The sequence below is a fragment of the Megachile rotundata genome, chromosome 1 (assembly GCF_050947335.1).
Source record: "Megachile rotundata isolate GNS110a chromosome 1, iyMegRotu1, whole genome shotgun sequence".
Taxonomy (NCBI): Eukaryota; Metazoa; Arthropoda; class Insecta; order Hymenoptera; family Megachilidae; genus Megachile; species Megachile rotundata.
Window position 1 is genome coordinate 22,089,297 of NC_134983.1, and position 21,150 is coordinate 22,110,446.

At 38.0% G+C, this 21,150-nt stretch overlaps 1 long non-coding RNA gene across 1 annotated transcript in view; it reads right to left on the reverse strand.

Moving 5' to 3' along the window:
• Positions 1 to 21,150, reverse strand: part of LOC143264984 (uncharacterized) — a 436,316-nt gene that overhangs the window by 22,437 nt on the left and 392,729 nt on the right. The gene's annotated exons all lie outside the window — the stretch shown is intronic.

Genomic DNA, 21,150 nt, shown 5'->3' on the forward strand with positions numbered 1-21,150 from the left:
TTATTATTTTACTGCCTCGAACGTCTCGGCTCGCGCACTTTTCCATTCGTTGCGCTCATCGTTAACCCGTTAATTAATCGTAATTGCATTCCGCGTTCACGAAAATTAGCGGACTTCATCCGTCTATGTTATGGACGGCTACTTACGAGTCTTAACACCGGCATGTGTTCTTAATTTGAAATTAAAAATGAAGTTGCAAAATAAATACAAACGATGAAACATAAAATAGTACATAGTTTGATGAAAATCAATTCTGATTTCAAGAAATATACTTTAACAAAATGTGTACTCTATGACAAGAAACTTGCGAAGCGGTTTGATTGTTTTAACGTTAATAATATAGAAAGAAAAGTACTAGTCGTAGCAGGATTTAAAAAGTTTCTACAGATGTCTATCTATGAGGTGACTGATTATTAATATTATGTTATATAGATCGTTTATTTTGAAAGTCCATTTTCATTTATTTGGAGAAAATTAAAGGTTAGCATGTATGTCAGTGACAAAATATAGGTTAATTATACCAAGACTGGCAATTCTGCAATTTATTTACTGATTGAATATGTAATTTGATTATACAAATTTTAGGTGATTTAACTGGAATAATGTATAATCATGCAAATGGATTTACAGTACTTTCAAAATAAACAGTTCGTGTTCTAAAATGCAAGCTGTGACAAAATCAGTGATGTATTTCAATCGATATTTCCTGCAAAAGTAATTGCAAATGTTTGTACCATAATTACAGATGTGTACAAGTCTTGCAAAAATCGTGACAGGTGTCTTTCCAACATCAAATCTAGGTTGATTGCACAATCGAGATAAGCTTCTTTCATTAATTTCGTCTAAACAAGCTTATCCGCGAGAATCAAGACTTAATTTCGTACGAATTCACCGTAAATTGGGGCAGATTTTCATCTACAGCCATTAAGGTAGATGCAACATTCCGATACATCAAATTAGCTTGAACTCGATATTTATACTGGGCTATCAGTCTTATTTAATCATTGCTGTCTTGTTAAATTTCGTACTAACATGTATTAGCAATTTGTGAAGATATAAATAGTCGAGTCGGTTTACGTATCGATGTCAACCAAATTAACGCTTGATAGACCCAAAGCGAAGCTCCGTGAACACTTACAGTTACATTTCGAAATAATGACAATAACTGCCGAACCCCAATTCCAGTTCTCACCCATTCCTAAATACTAAATTTCTAAGCCCCCAAAATCACGTTTACAAATTCCTATATTGCAAAATACCTACTTTCCTAAATCCACACACCCCCAAATTCTAATACCCCAATTCCACCCATTCCAAACTACTCCAATCCCCAAAATTCCCATACATTCCTAAATACTAAATTTCCAAAACCCTCAAATTCACGTCCTCAAATTTCCAAAACCCTCAAATTCACGTCCCCAAATTTCTATATTCCTAAATACCTTCTTTCCTAAATCCACACACCCCCAAATTCTAATACCCCAATTCCACCCATTCCAAACTACACCAATCCCCAAAATTCCCATACATTCCTAAATACTAAATTTCCAAAACCCTCAAATTCACGTCCCCAAATTTCCAAAACCCTCAAATTCACGTCCCTAAATTTCCAAAACTCTCAAATTCACGTCCCCAAATTTCCAAAACCCTCAAATTCACGTCCCCAAATTCCTAGATTGCTAAATACCTTCTTTCCTAAATCCACACACCCCCAAATTCTAATACCCCAGTTCCACCCATTCCAAACTACTCCAATCCCCAAAATTCCCATACATTCCTAAATACTAAATTTCCAAAACCCTCAAATTCACGTCCCTAAATTTTCAAAACTCTCAAATTCACGTCCCCAAATTTCCAAAACCCTCAAATTCACGTCCCCAAATTCCTAGATTTCCAAATACCTTCTTTCCTAAATCCACACACCCCCAAATTCTAATACTCCAATTCCACCCATTTCAAACTACTCCAATCCCCAAAATTTCCATAAAATTCTGAAAATCCCAAAATCCTGTCCTCCACAATTTCTAAAATCGATCAGAAGTTCACATTTTTCCCAAAAAGAATTTACCCTTGACCTACAAGAGATATCGTTACTCAATAATAAATAATTTTTAAACGGAAACCTAAATAAACCACAAGTCCCAGTTTAACCGTAGATGAACGTTCGAATGAAAGTAACAGCGAAAAGAACAGTGTTCACCGGTTCAAAGAGAAACGATTTTACGGTTTACATCGCGATATCCTCTAGCTAGAGGCCCGGTCTGAATGGTGGCGGGAAATGGCGCAACGCGAGCGTTGTTTCTTTTTTTCCGAAATATCCGAGCTTTTGCGGATCACTGGCCACTCTTGGAGAATCGAATCACGTCGACGCCATTTCGACGACAGACGTGTTCTTTTGCGCAACGAAGCGGCACGATAATGGGTCAATTTCGAATTCACTGAGCAACCTGAATGAAGCTCGAACTTCGTCTGATTCCACTTCTCTTCGTCCCTGACGATCGGGGTTATTTTCAGCTTCTCTTTTCCTGTGGTTTATGCTCTGCAAAGACTGACCCATCGGTAGTTGATTTTTGAGTAAAATATAGAATAGAGTGGCTCAAAATATGCGAATAATAAATACTGACAAGACTGCAACATCAGTAGTTGATTTTAGAGTAAAATATAAAATGGAGTACCTCAAAAATTTGTAAATAATAAATAGAGACAAGACTGCAACATCAGTAGTTGACTTTAGAGTAAAATATACAATGGAGTACCTCAAAAATATGCCAATAATAAATAGTGACAAGACTGCAACATCAGTAGTTGACTTTCGAGTAAAATATAAAATAGAGTACCTCAAACATATGCGAATAATAAATACTGACAAGACTGCTACATCAGTAGTTGATTTTAGAGTAAAATATAAAATGGAGTACCTCAAAAATATGCGAATAATAAATACTGACAAGTCTGACCCATCAGTAGTTGACTTTCGTGTAAAATACATTACAAAGTTCCTCAAAAATCTGCCAATAATAAATACCAACAGGTCTGACCCATCAGTAGTTGACTTTCAAGTAAAATACATTACAGAGTTCCCCAAAAATCTGCGAATAATAAATACCGACAGATCAGACCCATCAGTAGTTGACTTTCGAGTAAAATACATTACAGAGTTCCCCAAAAATCTGCCAATAATAAATATCGACAAGTCTGATCCATCAGTAGTTGACTTCCAAGTAAAATACATTACAGCGTACCCCAAACATCAACAAATAATAAATACCCACAAAACAAACGAAGATCAAAGATCAATTTCAAGCACACTCATTCGAAATTAAGATAATAGTCAAATTCAGATAAATTGAGACTAAGATAACAAATATGAAAATGAAGTTCAAAATTTATAGAATTTCATACTTGATCTATCTGAAAACGATGTTCTAAAGCAAAGAAGGGTATTCGACTATGGAATGTAGAATTTGGAGTGAGTGTCAGCTGTCGAATTCGTCCATGACCGCCGGACCACCCAGTATTCGTTTCAACGATCCTAACGAGAATAAATTTTCGTTTCACGTGTCGCTGAGTTTTCGCGGCTGAGCGATCCTCCATGGTTGACCCTGGGGGGCGAAAATTACCCCGCAATATGTTGCCAATCGTAACTGGTAGAAAATCGATAGAAGGAGGGCCGGTTCGAATTGCTTGCCCTTCGAAAATTACAGATTTACCGCCCTTCTATTAAACGTAGTGCCACGCGTCTCGCTAGGTGGAAAAATACCCCTCGTGATGCTCACTTACCCTAAATGTAACGTAATTGAACACGAGTATTTTGCTCGATTGACCCGTGGAAATTCATTACACTTGTTACGATGCTATTAACACTTTAAGAACTCATCAAAATGGATCTCAGATTTCTTATTTTTAATTATGAAGGCTATTAGCTTTTTATAGAAGCTAAATATGGAATTATTATTTTGTGAGATGGATATAGAATTATTATTTTATAAGCTGAATATAGAATTATTATTTTATAAGCTGAATATAGAATTATTATTTTATAAGCTGAATATAGAATTATTATTTTATAAGCTAAATGTAGAATTATTATCTTGTAAGTCAGTTAACGTGTCATTTATCTATTTTATAGTTTGGATTTAATTTAAATATAAGTGGACAAGGACCGGTGTTCTAGTCAAAGTAGACATAAGTAGTCAACGACCGATATTCTAGTCAAACAGGGAACGAAGTAGCACTTCCTTCCCCATAGATGGCGTCCTTATTCCCCCTGCAGTTGCTCAAATAATTAAAATACACATAAGAATGTCCAAAGAATTTTAGAGAGCACCTGTAAATTTAGCAGAAACGAATTGCATAGAGGAGTGGTATTCGAAAGTAGTCGTTATTCCACGGTCCGTGTTATTATTTCACGCGAGTATCGTTATCGAAGACTTCCATTGTTTCGAAAACGAAACATTTCGCTTTCGAGTGCCGTTGCAACTCTAGAGTGCGTGAATCGCGTTTCAAAACTTTGACATTCAACCGGCATATCGGCCCGTTCCACCTACCCGTGCACCAAAAATACATCTATGATCCTCGACTAATTCGTCGACAGTGACACCATAAACCTGTTGTGTCACTGACCTCGTAACCCTATATTTTCACACGTTTTTGTCGATGTTCTCCAATGATACATTGCTTTAATTCCTGTAATTAGGAAGTTACAGGAATTAGGTACATACGTGGGACATGGTACTTTGATTTTAGGGACTTTGAAGTATATTGTCAAAGATATTGGTACCGTTATATTATTAGCTAGATTGATGATATAATATATGATATATTTTCGTGATATAATATATGATGTATGGAAGCTTATATGCAGTCACATGATACATTCATTTTAGAGACCTTGAAGTATATTGTCAAAGATATTCTTGGTACCATTAAATTATTACTAGCTAGTTTGTCTTTTTCTTGATATGATATGTGATATATTCAAGCATATGTGTAGTCACATGGTATATTGATTTTAGAGACCTTGAAGGATATTGTCAAAGATATTCTTGGTACCATTTAATTATTATTAGCTAGTTTGTATTTTTCATGATATGATATGTGATATATTCAAGCATATGTGCAGTCACATGGTACATTGATTTTAGAGACCTTGAAGTATATTGTCAAAGATGACTTTCTCGATGTACCATTATATTATTATTACCTAGTTTGTATTTTTCATGATATAACATATGATATATTCAAGCACATATGCAGTCACATGGTACATTAACTTTAGTGACCTTGAAGTATATTGTCAAAGATGACTTTCTTGATGTACCATTATATTACTAATAGCTTGCTTGTATTTTTCATGATATAACATATGATATAACACGTTCAAACATATATGCATTCATATGAATAATATACAAAATTATAAGTGAATATGAATAATAATGTATGTCTTCAAGGAGTAGTTATAGATGATCAGTGACGACGAAGGAAAATATTCATACATAATAATTCTCCTTCATAATAATTTTTGTTACACATATTATATTTATTATGTCGTACTTCTGTAAATTCCGACAAAACTTTCTGTTCAATACACATAAAAATCACCAGCTAATAATAAGTCAGGCATAACAGAAAGTCGTGAGCAACAACAGTTGAGTGTCAGTCAAAGGGGAAGAAAAAGAAAGTAAAAGAATAAGGAGTCTTGTAACAGAATTCACCCAAAACCTGTAATATTTGTAATCAAATCTCCTAAATCTCTAAAAACCATTCCAACAAACAAATATACAAATATACCATTCTAATGAAGAAATATATAAAAATGTGTGTGTAAGAGAAAGTAGCAGCTGATCAAAGAAGGTAAGAAAGTGTAAGAAGGGTGAAACGGAAATGCCCCGGTTTCCCAACACCCTCGTTCACCTTCAACACCCCCGGTGACTTTACTGCCGGCACTAATCACTTCCCTGCGAAACGATTTACTGATTTATCGTTTAATTTCGCGACGATGGCCTCTCGATGCCTCGGCTGGGCACCGTGCACCACGCTGCGCGCGTTACCGCTACTTCTACTACTACATGCATAAAACTTTCGAAATTCGAGATCCGCTCGGCAAGAAGTGACACAGAACGGGCCAAGCGAGAGAGGAATTTTCGTTTCCCCCAGGATTAACGATCGACCCGGGAACACCGTCGTTTCGGTATTGTTCCGCAGCTTCGGACGAACTCTGTCGAATTCTATCGCCGACGATAAACGATCAACCGGTTTTTTGTAATTAACTAAGTGTAACGGCGAATAAGAACTAAAGTTTACATCGTGGAGGAAATTTACATGGATCGTTTTCTTGTCGAAAGATGGAAAATAATTACTGTTACATGGAGAAGCGTAATTTCACACAGAAGGGTGCAACTTTATTTACTAATAATTACTGTTACGTGTAGAAACGTAATTCTACATAAAAGGGTGTAATTTTTCATCCATGGTAATTTTTCGTCCATAATGCACTTCAAAATAATTTTGTGTTAGCAAGTAAATATTTGTATCACTGTTCAAAATAATTTTGTGTTAGCAAGTAAATATTTGTATCACTGTTTTTCTGTGAAACTGCAAAAGTTTCAGTGTCTATACAACGTTTTATAAGGCAAGTTTTGCCACGTTGGGTCTGGTATACCTGAACTAGCAATAATTCAACACCTTGAGCGTCGGCATACCTTTTAGAAGCTTCTCCCAGAAAAAAACTGGCAACAGTATCGACGGTCCGATTCACAGGGTGCAAAAGGGAGACTCGTTTCTCCCCTGAGATCTAAACGGCGCACTCTTTGCCTGGGAATACAAAAGCGGTCTGTCTGATCCTACGATCAGGTGGACCGGGTTGGTGAAAATTTGTATCCGCTGTTATTCACGCGTTTCACTAAAATATCAGCTTTCTAGATTTTTTGTCATCGCGTTGCACTTGAGGACAATCGGTGAAGTCTCTTCAAATTTCATCGATGGAACTAATGTTGTGAGAAAACGGACGTTCGCACCTTGTCGACCGGAAGTCTGACAATTTCGTATAAGGAATATACAGATGTTTTCAAATGAAACTCAAGCTTAAATTTTTTCATTTTTCTACATCCCTGAATTTCTAGATTCCGAATTCTCTAGATTTTGAATTCTCAAGATTCCGAATTCCCTAGTTTCCGAATTCCCAAGATTTCGAATTCCCTAGATTCCAAATTTCCTAGATTTCGAATTCCGTAGCTTCCGAATTCCCAAGATTCCGAATTCTCAAGATTCCGAATTCCCTAGCTTCCGAATTCCCAAAATTCCGAATTCCCAAGATTCCGATTTCCCAAGATTCCGAATTCCCAAGATTCCGAATTCTCAAGATTCCGAATTCCCAAGATTCCGAATTCCCAAAATTCCGAATTCCCAAGATTCCGAATTCCCAAGATTCCGAATTCTCTAGCTTCCGAATTTCCAAGATTCCGAATTCCCTAGCTTCCGAATTCCCAAGATTTCGAATTCCCTAGATTCCAAATTTCCTAGATTTCGAATTCCGTAGCTTCCGAATTCCCAAGATTCCGAATTCTCAAGATTCCGAATTCCCTAGCTTCCGAATTCCCAAAATTCCGAATTCCCAAGATTCCGAATTCCCAAGATTCCGAATTCCCAAGATTCCGAATTCTCAAGATTCCGAATTCCCAAGATTCCGAATTCCCAAAATTCCGAATTCTCTAGCTTCCGAATTTCCAAGATTCCGATTTCCCTAGCTTCCGAATTCCCAAAATTCCGAATTCCCTAGCTTCCGAATTCCCTAGCTTCCGAATTCCCTAGCTTCCGAATTCCCAAGATTCCGAATTCCCAAGATTCCGAATTCCCAAGATTCCGAATTCCCAAGATTCCGAATTCTCTAGCTTCCGAATTTCCAAGATTCCGATTTCCCTAGCTTCCGAATTCCCTAGCTTCCGAATTCCCAAGATTCCGAATTCCCAAAATTCCGAATTCTCAAGATTCCGAATTCCCAAAATTCCGAATTCCAAGATTCCGAATTCCCAAGATTTCGAATTCCCTAGATGCCGAATTCTCTAAATTTCGAATTTCCTAGATTTCCAAATCCCTAGATCCCAAAATCCCTAGATCCCCAAATCCCTAGATCCCCAAATCCCTAGATCCCCAAATCCCTAGATCCCCAAATCCCTAGATCCCCAAATCCCTAGATCCCCAAATCCCTAGATCCCCAAATCCCTAGATCCCCAAATCCCTAGATCCCCAAATCCCTAGATCCCCAAATCCCTAGATTCCTAAATCCCTAGATTCCCAAATCCCTAGATCTCCATATCCCTAGATTCCCAAATCTCGAAATTTCCAAATCCCTAAATTCCTAAATTCCCAAGTTCCTAGATTCCCAAAACCTAAATTCTCAAATCCCTACATTCCAAAATTCGGAAAATCCCAAATCGCTAAATTCCTAAATTCCCAAATTCCCTAAATTACCGAATTTCCTAATTTCCTAATTCCAAACCCTCTAAAATCCTTCACTTGCCAAAAGAACCACGAGTTTGACCATTATCCAGTATTCTGCTTTGCTGATTAGAACTCGCAGGTAAACGCTCGATCCCAATGCAACTTCGCTCCCGACTCTCTATTCCCTTTTTACTCCTTTTTTCCTTCCCTCTCTTTGCTCTAGCTTTTCCATTCTTCCCTTTCGAACCTTTATCCTTCGTTCCATCCGATTCTACTCTTTGTCCCGGGGCAGCTTTGTTCCCGTCTGAACACGCAGTTGCACCGATACAAAATCACACGGATAGTCAATTATAAGGGATTTACCTGGTCGCAATTACAATTTAAACGTCTTATTGCACCGCATTAGTCTCGGTGCATAATTCAGAAGTAATTTCCGTGGCTCTGTTCCTTTCCGAATCGCGTGTACCTTGCCTGGCAATTTCGCTACTTAACGTTTTCTAATATATTCCCTGAAACTTCTTCGACTAACCATGAACCGCTAACTCCGTGAATTTAACAATAAAATGCATAACCATCGACCGAGGAGCACCGATTTTTACAACCTCCATCATAACATTCTTACAACTTTTACGTGCTTGAAGTATAATCTCGTCGAGAAAGCCAGTACCTCAGGTGTCGTTTATAGGAAGATCCATTCGTAAAATGAGTTCGGTGTTGAGGCATTTTCAAAAGTATCGTTTTATCCTTTGAAAAAAATGAACAAAAAGAGGGTGGATCGAAACGGCTGTCAATATTTCGAGCGTAACGTATGAATCTTCGATTGTTCCGTCCGTCATGAGAAAATCCTGTCCCTTCTGGCCACGTAGCCTCGATTAATAACCAAACTGCCATATTTGCATCCAGACGAGCGCCTTTGACTGGTTCGGTTTTATTACGTATGCCTCGATGATTATTTAAAAGCGGTAATACCCGCGAACGCTGTCCGTCATTCTCGTTAATTCTTCAAAGCGACACGACACGAACGGGAACGCGCGGACAGAGACAGAGATACGGGCAGTGGGAGACAGGGACGAGGAGAGAGAGAGAGATTGCAGATTCGCACGATGAAAAATTCACCGAACTGGCCGAACCAACCAGGCTTCAGCGACATCCTGAACGGAGAATAATAAATTTCTGATAGAGGAAGTGTATTCTCGTACCAACGCGAATTCGACCTACCAGCGTTTTATTCGCTCGGCTCGAATCCCAATTGCTGGTCCCTTTTTCACGCGTTTTGTATGGAGACAAATATTCGCTCGATCGGATTGCTGAACCTGGATTTTAACTCGAATACGAATTTCCGCTAAACGTTTCATACCCTTTTCTTTACAACTATGAACTCTAAGAATGTATACATACATATTCACATATGTATACATATATACATATTTACATATGTACACACACATACATATTTACACATGTACACACATATGTGATATTCAATAACAATTTCTGTTAAAATTTTTGCTAAACGTTTCATACGCTTTTCTTTACTTACTACAACATCAACTATGCAACTATAAGAATGTATACATACGTACATATTCACATATGTATACACACATACATATTTACACATGTACACACACATATAATATTTAATAACAATTTCTGTTAAAATGTTTGCTAAATGTTTCATACGCTTTTCTTTACTTACTAACAACATCAACTATGCAATTATAAGAATGTATACATACGTACATATTCACATATGTACACACACATACATATTTACGCATGTACACACACATGTAATATTTAATAATAATTTTCGTTAAAATTTTTGTTAAACGTTTCATATGTTTTTCTTTACTTGCTGCAACATCAACTATGCAACTCTAAGAATGTATACATACATACATATTGAATGTATACATACATACATATGTATACACACATGCAATATTATATATAGCAACTATTCTCTACAGAGTTAAAATTCACTCCTGAAGACTCAGCTGCTTATTGATTTTATTTTATACCTCTGTACCTGTGAACTTCACAGAAACTCTTCAGATAGAAATTACTTCTTACAACCACATTTATCAAATGTCCATTACTCGAACAACTACATACAAAAATATCAGTAACTTCCTTAAACTTCATTTTCTTAAACAAAATCATATGTGTTCAATAATTAAGAAAAGATATAATTCATTTCGTAATCGACTTCCAGAGTATACTCAATCTTACTATTTCTAGTTTCTCCCTAAAGATTATTCTCTAACTCAGAGTCTACCAAATAAAAAGAGGATGAAATATAAAAAGCCAGATGCAGTTATATGCATCTTTAAAAAACAGATCGTTTAATATCGTTTTGGTCCCGTAATCTTAACGGATCAATATGCTGAACATGACATATTGAAAAACAAATGGAACAAGAGAGAAAAAGCGGAATTCGCAACAGAATAATACGTATACGGACTGATCAGCATGATGGATTTCATTTTCGTTATAAACATCTATCACGCGATGGTATCGCTAATACGATGCATAACAAACGCGATTATAACGGACAAGCACTCGATGATGATTGATACACGATCGATACCAGATAGCTTTGTACATATAAACGAAGAATGAATTGTGGATATTTCTGAACGTTCGGCAGATTCATTGAATATTACGAAGTGCAAAAGCATGCACTCGAACGAATTCGATGAAGCGCCCTGTGAAAAGTGTATTTGCTGTAATCTGTTGCGCGCGTGGTAGTGCTTGATTTCGAGAATGGATTATCGGAACGCGAATTCGAATAATTTGAAAACGTTGCAAAACTGAACAAACACGATAAAACAGAGGGTTCAAAAAATCCGTGAACCACTAATTTTTTTGCCTTTCTAAATTCCTGAAATACCTATTCTTCCAGCGTGGAAACTTTTTCTCTGCCAGCTGGATTAATCGCGGGAAAGGATTCCCTCGCGCGGACATTAAAATACCATTGTTTCAGTCATAATTTCCGGAGGACAGACGATTTTGAGAAAATTAAAAGAATAGGTGAAAATTCGGAAGAGATCGAGGAAAATTCATCGGGAAAGTAGGACGTCGAGAAAAGTGCGCGTCGGTGTACTTAGCCGGGACTCGTAAATTACCAGAGGGAGGAGCAATATTACCGCGGTCAGGCACACGTACCACAACCACGATCAAAGTATCCGCGTACCTACATACGTTTACGGCCACATGCAAACGTCCGGCAGATCGTTCTTCGCGTTCTGGAAAACACGTTGCCTGGAGCAACCCTTTTTCAGTGCTCCGAGAGGGTGTTTCACGGGGCGCCGTTCAGGATCCCGCCGCGAGAAATTATACTGGAAACTTTGCAGGTGTCGCGTAAACCCCTGCGAATGTTCGCCGCCAGTTTCACGTTCATGTAAATATTGAAAAACTAACATTTCCGTTCGCTTCATATTTTACTGACATTCATATTTATCTTGTGGTTGATATTTATTATATTTTCTGCAAGCTTTTTGATGACCTGAGGTGTGAGATATTTCTTAGCTTGTATATTTGTAGGATATTAAATTCCTAACCTTTCAAGTTTGCAAATTAATTTCACAAATTTTGAGGATCACAAATTCTCTCGGTTTACAAGTTTCTTGATCAAGTTATTTATTTTACAGATTTCTTAGATTTTAAACTCACGAGCCCTCAAATACATAGGTCGCTAAAATCCCTGTGAATCAAATTTCAAGAGACTTCTAATTCATAAACTTCGCAAGGCTTTAAATTCCTAAATTCTCTAGATTGCTGGATATAAAATTTTCAAGATCCAATTCATGTATCACTAAAATTCTCGTGACCAAAAATTCGCAAATTGAGTCTTCGACAAGGGATCATATGCACCCCTTTGCACCCTCTTGAAACACCTTGTACCACCTTGTATCACCTTGAACCACCTTGCATCCCCTTGAACCACCTTGTACTGCCTTGAACCACCTTGCACCCTCTTGAACCACCTTGCACCTCCTTGAACCACCTTGTACCCCCTTGAACCACTTTGCACTCTCTTGTACCACCTTGAACCACCTTGTACCACCTTGAACCACCTTGCACCCCATTGAACCACCTTGCACCCCCTTGAACCGCCTTGCACCTCCTTGAACCACCTTGCACCTCCTTGAACCACCTTGCACCCCTTCGAACCACCTTGCACCCCCTTGAATCACCTTCCACTCCCTTGAACCGCCTTCCACCCATGAATCTAACCCCTTGTCCATCCTCCAGAATTAAACGTAGACTACCCACGTTTCCTCAGAGCAAACCACGTCTATCCACAAGGAAATCGGGAAGCGATGAGAATAGAGATGACGGCTCGCATTTTAGGTCACGCGTTGGTATACACATGAATTCATCGCGGAACCGTGACTGAGACCGTCAGTATGGAAAAGAACCCACTCGACATCGTATTTCTGGCCCGCGTAAAGTGGCGGGAATTAAATTTCCTGCCGCGGAAAGGCTCTCCATCGTCCGTGCTACTGAAAAAAAAATAAAAGAGGAGAAAGGGGTGCGAGTGGCACGCGTGAGAACGCGGTGGAACGCTCGATGGAGTACCTTTGATTCGCGTAAATCTTGAGTTTAACGAAGAAACCGGGACACGTAAATTCCATTCCGCAAACGGCTTTCGCTCTATGACGGGGTTCGTCGTTACGAGCTGGAAATTCTTATTAAAACGTACGCTAGTACGTTTGCTACCGGTGTATTTCTTTCAGATTCGCTTTATAGCATACTAAATTCGCCGCTATAGTTCTCGCTCTCTCTACATTTTCTGGAAATTCTAGGTTTAATAGTAGGCTATCGGTAGATTTTTCGTAGAGACGGAGAGTAAGTGAGATACTCTTTCTACTTTTTGTGGGGAGGGAAATGTTGGTATCAGATCAATACTTTCGTATTTTGGATTAAAGAGGTTATAGCATGTACAATGTCATTTTCCGAGAACATAAGTGCAGTGAAATGTACACTGGGTCCTAACTAGTCTTATTTGTATATCTTTGAATTTGAAACAAAATTTCATGAACATAATGTGCAGAGAGCTTGGGCTAATAGCAGGAGCTAACTGAAAATGAAGCATACTGAATGGTTTTTATACATGAACTCACAGTCCCTCATCTACAGTCTAATCTGCAAATTTTGCATAAAATCAGCAATAATTCATTCTACACATATTTAAAGTATCCTAACGCTACACCAAGTGACAGTACTATTCCTGAAAGAACATCAGCAAAAACCAAAGTGGAAATATAACTTCAACCAGCAGTTCGTAATCGTTCTCCACCCCTTTCAAAGAATCATCCAAAGAAGCTTTTCAGTTCAATTAGAAATCACGCTAGTAATAATCGTCGAAAGGTCGTCAGAGCCGATTTGCATAATCTCTGTGGGTCAACTTCTCTTTGTCTCGCGAGCGAACCCTTTCCGTTCTTCGTCCCTATTTCAGCAACGGGGAAACTAAGCGTGTTCCGGCGCTCGAGGAAGGAGGTCAAGGCTTCAGCTTTTCCTCTTCGTACCGCTTTGATCCTTCGGCGAGCCACACTCGACTTGGTCGCGCGGCACAGGGAAAAATCTTAAATTCCGATCAGGATGAAAGATTCATGAAACGGTCGCGTGGCCGTTCCACGGGCCGAACCAGTAAATTTTGGTTTATGTAACAAAGCGGGTGTCCGAAAGCCGCGAAAACCGGCGCAACGCGACGCGCCCGTATACTTTATGTGTACCCGACGGGCTTGACCCCGTTTCTGTTTTTCATCGCTTCGATCACCCCCCAGCCGTTTATGAAACATTTTTTTCCTCCTTTTTATTATCCTGCCCGATGCGTATCGACAGTTCCCTTCATTTTTAGTCTTTTAAGTAAAGCGAGCGTTTTTAGTCGGTCTACTTTTCTTTTCACTAATTTCTTTTATTTTTTCTGGTAACACTATGAGTTAGTTTAGGAGGTATAGGAGATCTCGGAATACATTTTAGGTATTTATTGATAATCTTGAAATGTACACTGTTCGTGGTACTTACAGATATTAAACCCTTTAACCTACAATTTTGTCAATGACTGTGGCATGGCTGTAGCTAGTTAATTATTACTGCAGTGTTACAATAAATATAAAAAATTGAAATGTTAGGTGTGTTTTAGATTTAGGAATCTTCGTATACAAACTGTAATTGGTATCGAAGTCAAAATTCCATCTTCAAGCAAATACTTATTTATATCTTGTCATATTTTGATTTTAAGGTGCGTCACGTGTCTCGTTCGATGTAAACAACATACACAATAATATCCAGGGGGCTAATAAAATTGATCACATTAATAACAAGGTTAACAAGGTTAAATAACAGCGAGACCTCCGTTATTATTTAACCAGATATGTAATAACATTCGAAGAAGGAGGTCGCACTCGAAATGCACGAACGTCTTCGTACATAAAGCAAAATGGCCATAAAACCCGTTCGCAAAAAAGGGATCGGACCTTCGTCGAAGCAATAAATTTCTGGATCAACGTTCCAGTAGGCCAGTCGATAAGAACCCCTTTTTTTTAGAGGCCACGAGATGGATTTTCGAAGGACGAAATCGCATCGGAAACTCCATTGTAGTTCGGCTCGTTTAACGTTGAATTAGCCGATTGGGAAACGGTCGGCATCGACAGCCGATAATTATTGGAAATAACGACGCGTCCCCGCCGCATCGTTAATCGTTACAATCGTTGATTGTCTCGCGACCATTTTATTATTTCGTCGTGTGTATCGTCGTACCATGGCGGACGTGCAACACGTTAACCTGATTTCGAAGCAATCACGATTGTCCCCTGCATCTCGTATGCGGAACGGAGGTCGCGCGTGGCTTTTAAACAACGTTCTGACCGATGAATCTCACCTATTTCCGTTTATACCGCGATTCTTCGTCGTTGCATAAATCACTCAGTCGAATAAATGCAGAACATTATTGCCTCGTTGTGTATCGAGTCCAATTTTCGAACCTGGATAATTTCGTACTTCGTTCTTGTATTAATTCATTGGAAACTTCTGCAATTTTTAGATTAAGAAGAGGAAAATGTTACTCGTTTTATATTCTTAGCAATGAAATAAATAATAGCAAATTGATTATGAAGAATTATGAAGGATTATAAGAATTAATTATGTAGTATGGGAGAATGGCGATGTCCATTTATTTATTTATTCCAATAATTTATTGTCCACATATGTGAACACATATGTAGATCCTTGTAGACATACAGTGTTATGTTCTTGTAGAGGTTAGGATAAATCGCGACATACATCTTGATGTATCTTAATGTAACACACACACATTTTCTTTTAAAATATACATACACCGAGTTACAAGAGACTCTGATGTCAAGAACGAATTAAGAACCTAACCTAAATTCTATGCACTTAGTTGCAAGGTTCTCTCCGAGCTTTTCCTAAAGATAATGTTAGGAGCGTCTCGTTAAGCCCTCCGACTAGAAAATGTTCAAAGTATGTTACCTCTCCTTCAGAAAATTCTTAGAACATCTATTTTTGCTTATATCTTGATAACTTTTCGTTTGTACACAAACTTGTAGATTATTTTTGATGACACGAATTTGTAGATTATTTTTGACGACACAAACTTGTACAATATTTTTGATGACACGAATTTGTATATTATTTTTAATGACACGAACTTGTATATTATTTTTGATGACACAAATTTGTAGATTATTTTTGACGACACGAATTTGTAGATTATTTTTGATGAGACGAGTTCCTAGATTATTTATGACGAATGAGTAAATTCAATATTGGAAAACAAAATAGACAGTATCTTAAGGTAAGTGTAACAGTGAAGATAAAAGGAAAAAGAAGGTTTGAAAAAGCAGTAAACTTGCAGGAATAATACGACGAAACGAACTGCAAAGTATCCGGAGATTTAGCGCTCCCCTCATTAGCGGCAATGGTTTACGAGCTCGATTCGTTCGAGGCTGAAACACCGCATGGTAATTGTTCCTCTACGTACGCCGTGATTGTAATTTTCGAGGAAAATTGCGTTAACGTTGCGGTCGTGCCGCGACGCGAAGTAAATGTAACGACACGCCGCGGTACGTGTAATTATTAGTCGAACAAGAGGGATAATCAGTAGTGAACACGTGGCAGGCACACTTAACCCGAATATCATTTTACGATTTGCCGTAAACGCACCATTTAAAAACCGCGAACAAAACCTGTGCAATATACACATATTATACATATTATACACCTTAATATATGTATACATATTACACATATTATACACCTTGGTATACATACACATGTTATACATGTTATACACCTTGGTATACATACACATATTATACATATTATACACCTTGGTATACATACACATGTTATACATATTATACACCTTGGTATACATACACATGTTATACATATTATACACCTTAATATATACATATACACATATTATACATATTATACACCTTGGTATACAGATACATGTTACACATATTATACACCTTAATATACATACACATATTATACATGTTATACACCTTGGTATACATACACATATTATACATATTATACACCTTAATATATATACACATGTTATACATATTATACACCTTAATATATATACACATGTTATACATATTATACACCTTAATATACATACACACATTATACATATTATTCACCTTAATACACATACACATATTATACATATCATACACCTTAATATACACACATATACATATACAGTGTTTCAAAATCGAGTTTCGTATCGAGATGTATAATTATTAGCACATGTTCACGTAGATTATATAACACTATGGCGTTAAATACGAGTTCGAAGAATTTTACGGTCCGGCAATATAACAGGAGTCTGGCGCGTTTGAACAGCGGTAACTACATCGGCGGAAAAAAGTAGAAAAACAAAACGGCATTTTTGTCGAGAAAAATAAAAAAGCAGCTCTCGATGCTTTTGACTCGGTAAACACAGTCGAACAAACTGGGCGCAATCGGCGCGAAATTACGAGCCGATGGTACACGCGGTATAATGCTGTTCCATCGTTACGATAAAGCCGAACAATTAATATTCCATAACGAGCCGTGTTTGAAAGGGTGAAAAAGCCCTTTCGGGCAAGGATCGACGAACACGGGTACACGCAGAGTCACGTACACAAAAGCCACGTGTTTTCTGGCCAACGCTGCGTGATTATTTACGCCCGCTGCGGAAAGCGTGCCAAACGCTCGAGCGTGAGTTTCGCATGCTCCTACACTTCTCCAACGATTCGATGTTCTTCCTCCTGATAATTGCTAACACGCTCGACCAGCACACGCTGATTAACACTGCTGCTACGAGCTTGTTTCGACCATGGAAAAATACCTCCATTTTGCTCAATTCCATCTTCGTTCTTTTAACCCTTACGTTAACATTTGTCGTCAACGGTTCATTTTTTCTGTTTATTAATTTTACTCATTTTTATTGTTCGTTTTGCAAAAATACTTTATACATATAATTGTACTTTGTGCGTATCGTCTGAAATTTAGGCTGGGTTTTAGATATTAGGGTTGTAGGTCACGTGATGTACAGTATGTCTGCTTTAACAGTGTACGAAGATCTATGAGTATCAGAAATGCATAAAAATGATACAAATAGAGTACCCAGAGGAATATAATATTTTTAGCTACTTGACCTTGCGATGACCTTCAACAGATCTTCATGTGCACATTTTTAAAGAGGGTGACATTTCTTCTTTCATGTGAATCAATTTTTCAAAGCATTCTACTTAAAAAAGTATGATGATACATTATTAAAAAATTCATTAACAATTTATGAAATATTTTAATTCCTCATACAAAACGTCTACCATTTTCAATCCAAAATATCTCACGAATTATTGAATTTCTTTAACATCGTTTTATATTCGTAGAATATTCTGTACAATCAACACATGCAAAAGAAAATCGACTTAAAAAAAGTATAATTAAACTCATCGATTTCAAACTTATGTTCCAATATTTTCTTGCATTTGCAGAAATAATCCGACGAGTACTTAAAACGGACAGATCGTTTCTATAATAAAATATTTATTATACACACGCGATTGAAATATTCAATGATATTTTCGCGTCTCTTTCATGAAAATAATTGCGTTTAATCGAAGTACACGGCGATTATAATTAAAAACATCTCGCAATTTGTTCGAATTCTGTCGCAACGGGGCGTAAATTTTAATCAGACGCTTTCAATCGAGCGCGTAATCCGCGGCGTTTTTCGAATATGTCGTTCGTTACGGAGCATTGAGAATTGTAGGATTTTTGCCAAGGGACGGGTATTCGAGATGAACGCGCTCATCTTGAAAAAATGAATCACTTTCGAGCACTTTGCTCGTTTGAATATTTTATGAGATTTCACGAGCGAAGGTGTAACGATTTGCATAAGAGAGTCGAAAGTGCTCTTTATCGCGGTGGATAGAGGTTTCTTGATTAAACGAATATTTTTCAATAATTTTATTAACATGTTATTCCGTTCAATTATTTAAAAACAGATATTTTCGTCGACTTTAACACGGCGGCTGCTTTTATTTTCAATAAAATGCATATAATATTTTAATTAATTTTGAAACAGATAATGTTATTACGATTCTGGCGAAACATTGTTAATTCGAGCAATGCTTGGCTGTACAATAATCCCGCACCATAAAAATGTGAATTGTAAATTTATTTACGAGTGCTCCTGTTTTAAAATAAAATACGGAAAATATCCAACTTTTAATTTATAACCGCGAAATCTTATTACGCGATTTCGTTAAAATTTGTAACAACAGTTTTAATTCTTTAAAAATTGTTATGATCCTAAAATCTGATTATTGGAAGTGGAATTGTTATCTAAGCCTGTTTTCCCCGACAAAAGATCGTTTTTATAACGTGTACCGGTATTATGAATGCCAGTCCAGCCATAATGGCGAAAAGGTTTAACGAACCGCGACCGAAGAGAAAATTGAATTAAACGAAGCAAGAGTTACAGCTTCACGAGTTATCAGGGCTCGTAGCTCTCTGCCACGCAACTGTCAAGTATATTTACCAGAAATTAGCACTGACGAGCGATAAAGATGTCGAGAAAAAAGCTTGCCACGACTGGTGGCTCACGAGTGCAGGGTGTCTCGTCTTACAAAGCAGTTTGCCACGCTTCAAGGACGTTCCAACGTTGCGTCCCGGGTTTTAAGTCTGCTCGGAACCGCGGAAAATCGGACCAGGCAGCTTGCAAAATTTCGTGCATCTCCCCCTATCTGCCAGACATTCAACGTCGACGTACCTGCAGATAAACTCGCTGCGAAATAGGGACTAAAATATTCAACTTCCAAAATTACGAAATCAGCTGCTGAAGATACCGCATTCTTAGGAAATTTGACTATTTTGAAGTATGGCGAATTTTCAAGATTCTACTTTCTTCAGTGTAGTAAAAGCTAGGAAGAAATATAATTTTGCAGCTGCTCAGTATGATATATGAGATAGTTGTTCTTATTGTAGCAAAGGAAAAGTGTAAAATGTATGTTGCAATACTGTAATATTATATATTTGAGGGATAAATAAACAAAAGAATGAAATTGAATGTAGGTTAATTCTTGACAAATATTGTAATTCAAGATAAACTTGTTAACTGGTCGTTTGATTAGTTTGGTAGTTTAAATGTTAATATCAAACTTGAAATATTTCAGAGTTTCAAAGTTACACTTTAGGACTTATTGTTAGATCTAAACTTTCAAGATCTGAAGGTCTTAAACTCACGATGGATTCAAAGTCTCAAATTTCTAGTATCCCAAGCATTCAAACACCTAACCTCAAAGTTGTAAAGTCCCAAAGTTTCAAATTTGCAAGTATTCAAATTCTCAAAGTTACACAGTCCCAAACATCTCATCTTCTGATCTTCAAAAGTCTCACTGATCCAAATTCCCAAATCTTTAATATCTCAAACAACCCTTAACCTCCTTCAACCTTCCAATCTTTAAACCTCCAAATCCCCACATTCCCCAGCAAAAACTAAAATTCCAAGATTCAGAACCCCCAAAATCCTCGAACTTCAAAGTGCCACCCCCCAGAAGTGCCATCTTCAAAGTCCAAACATGAAAAACTGGCGTGTCCTTGCCAGTTGCATAAAATTCCGCGCTCCCTAAATGTCAGACATAGAACCCGCAGGTAAACTCGCCGCGAAACACGAGCCGAAATGCGAGCGGGGACACACGCACCCTCGCGAACACGGTTCGGAGACGCGCGCTCATACCTGGCTGAAGAAGGTGAGAGTGGAGCCGCAGTCGGCTACAGAGGAGGACGAGGGGGAAGATGAAGGACGGGAAAACAGGGAACGAGAATGGAAAAGTGGAAGGGACGAGAGTTATGGCGAATGGCGCACCCTCGCACAAAAGACCCTTAGTGCGCAGAGCGCGCGGTACTTCAGTTTACTAATGAACCCAGCTGGGGGTGCACCACTGGAGAAGCACTTTTACTTCTGTCGCTCTGTCTACCGTCACAGCAGACAGACAGACGGATAGACAGACAGTTTACAATGGCCGTTCTTGGCTGCCTCCGTCATGGATTCTTTGGCACGCGGAGAACTGGGTACGGCCTGTGTGGAACGGAGGATACAGGGTGTTTTATGCGTGGAATGTCAGTTTAGACTCATCTGGGATACTGTAGAATTGGCAGAAGGTC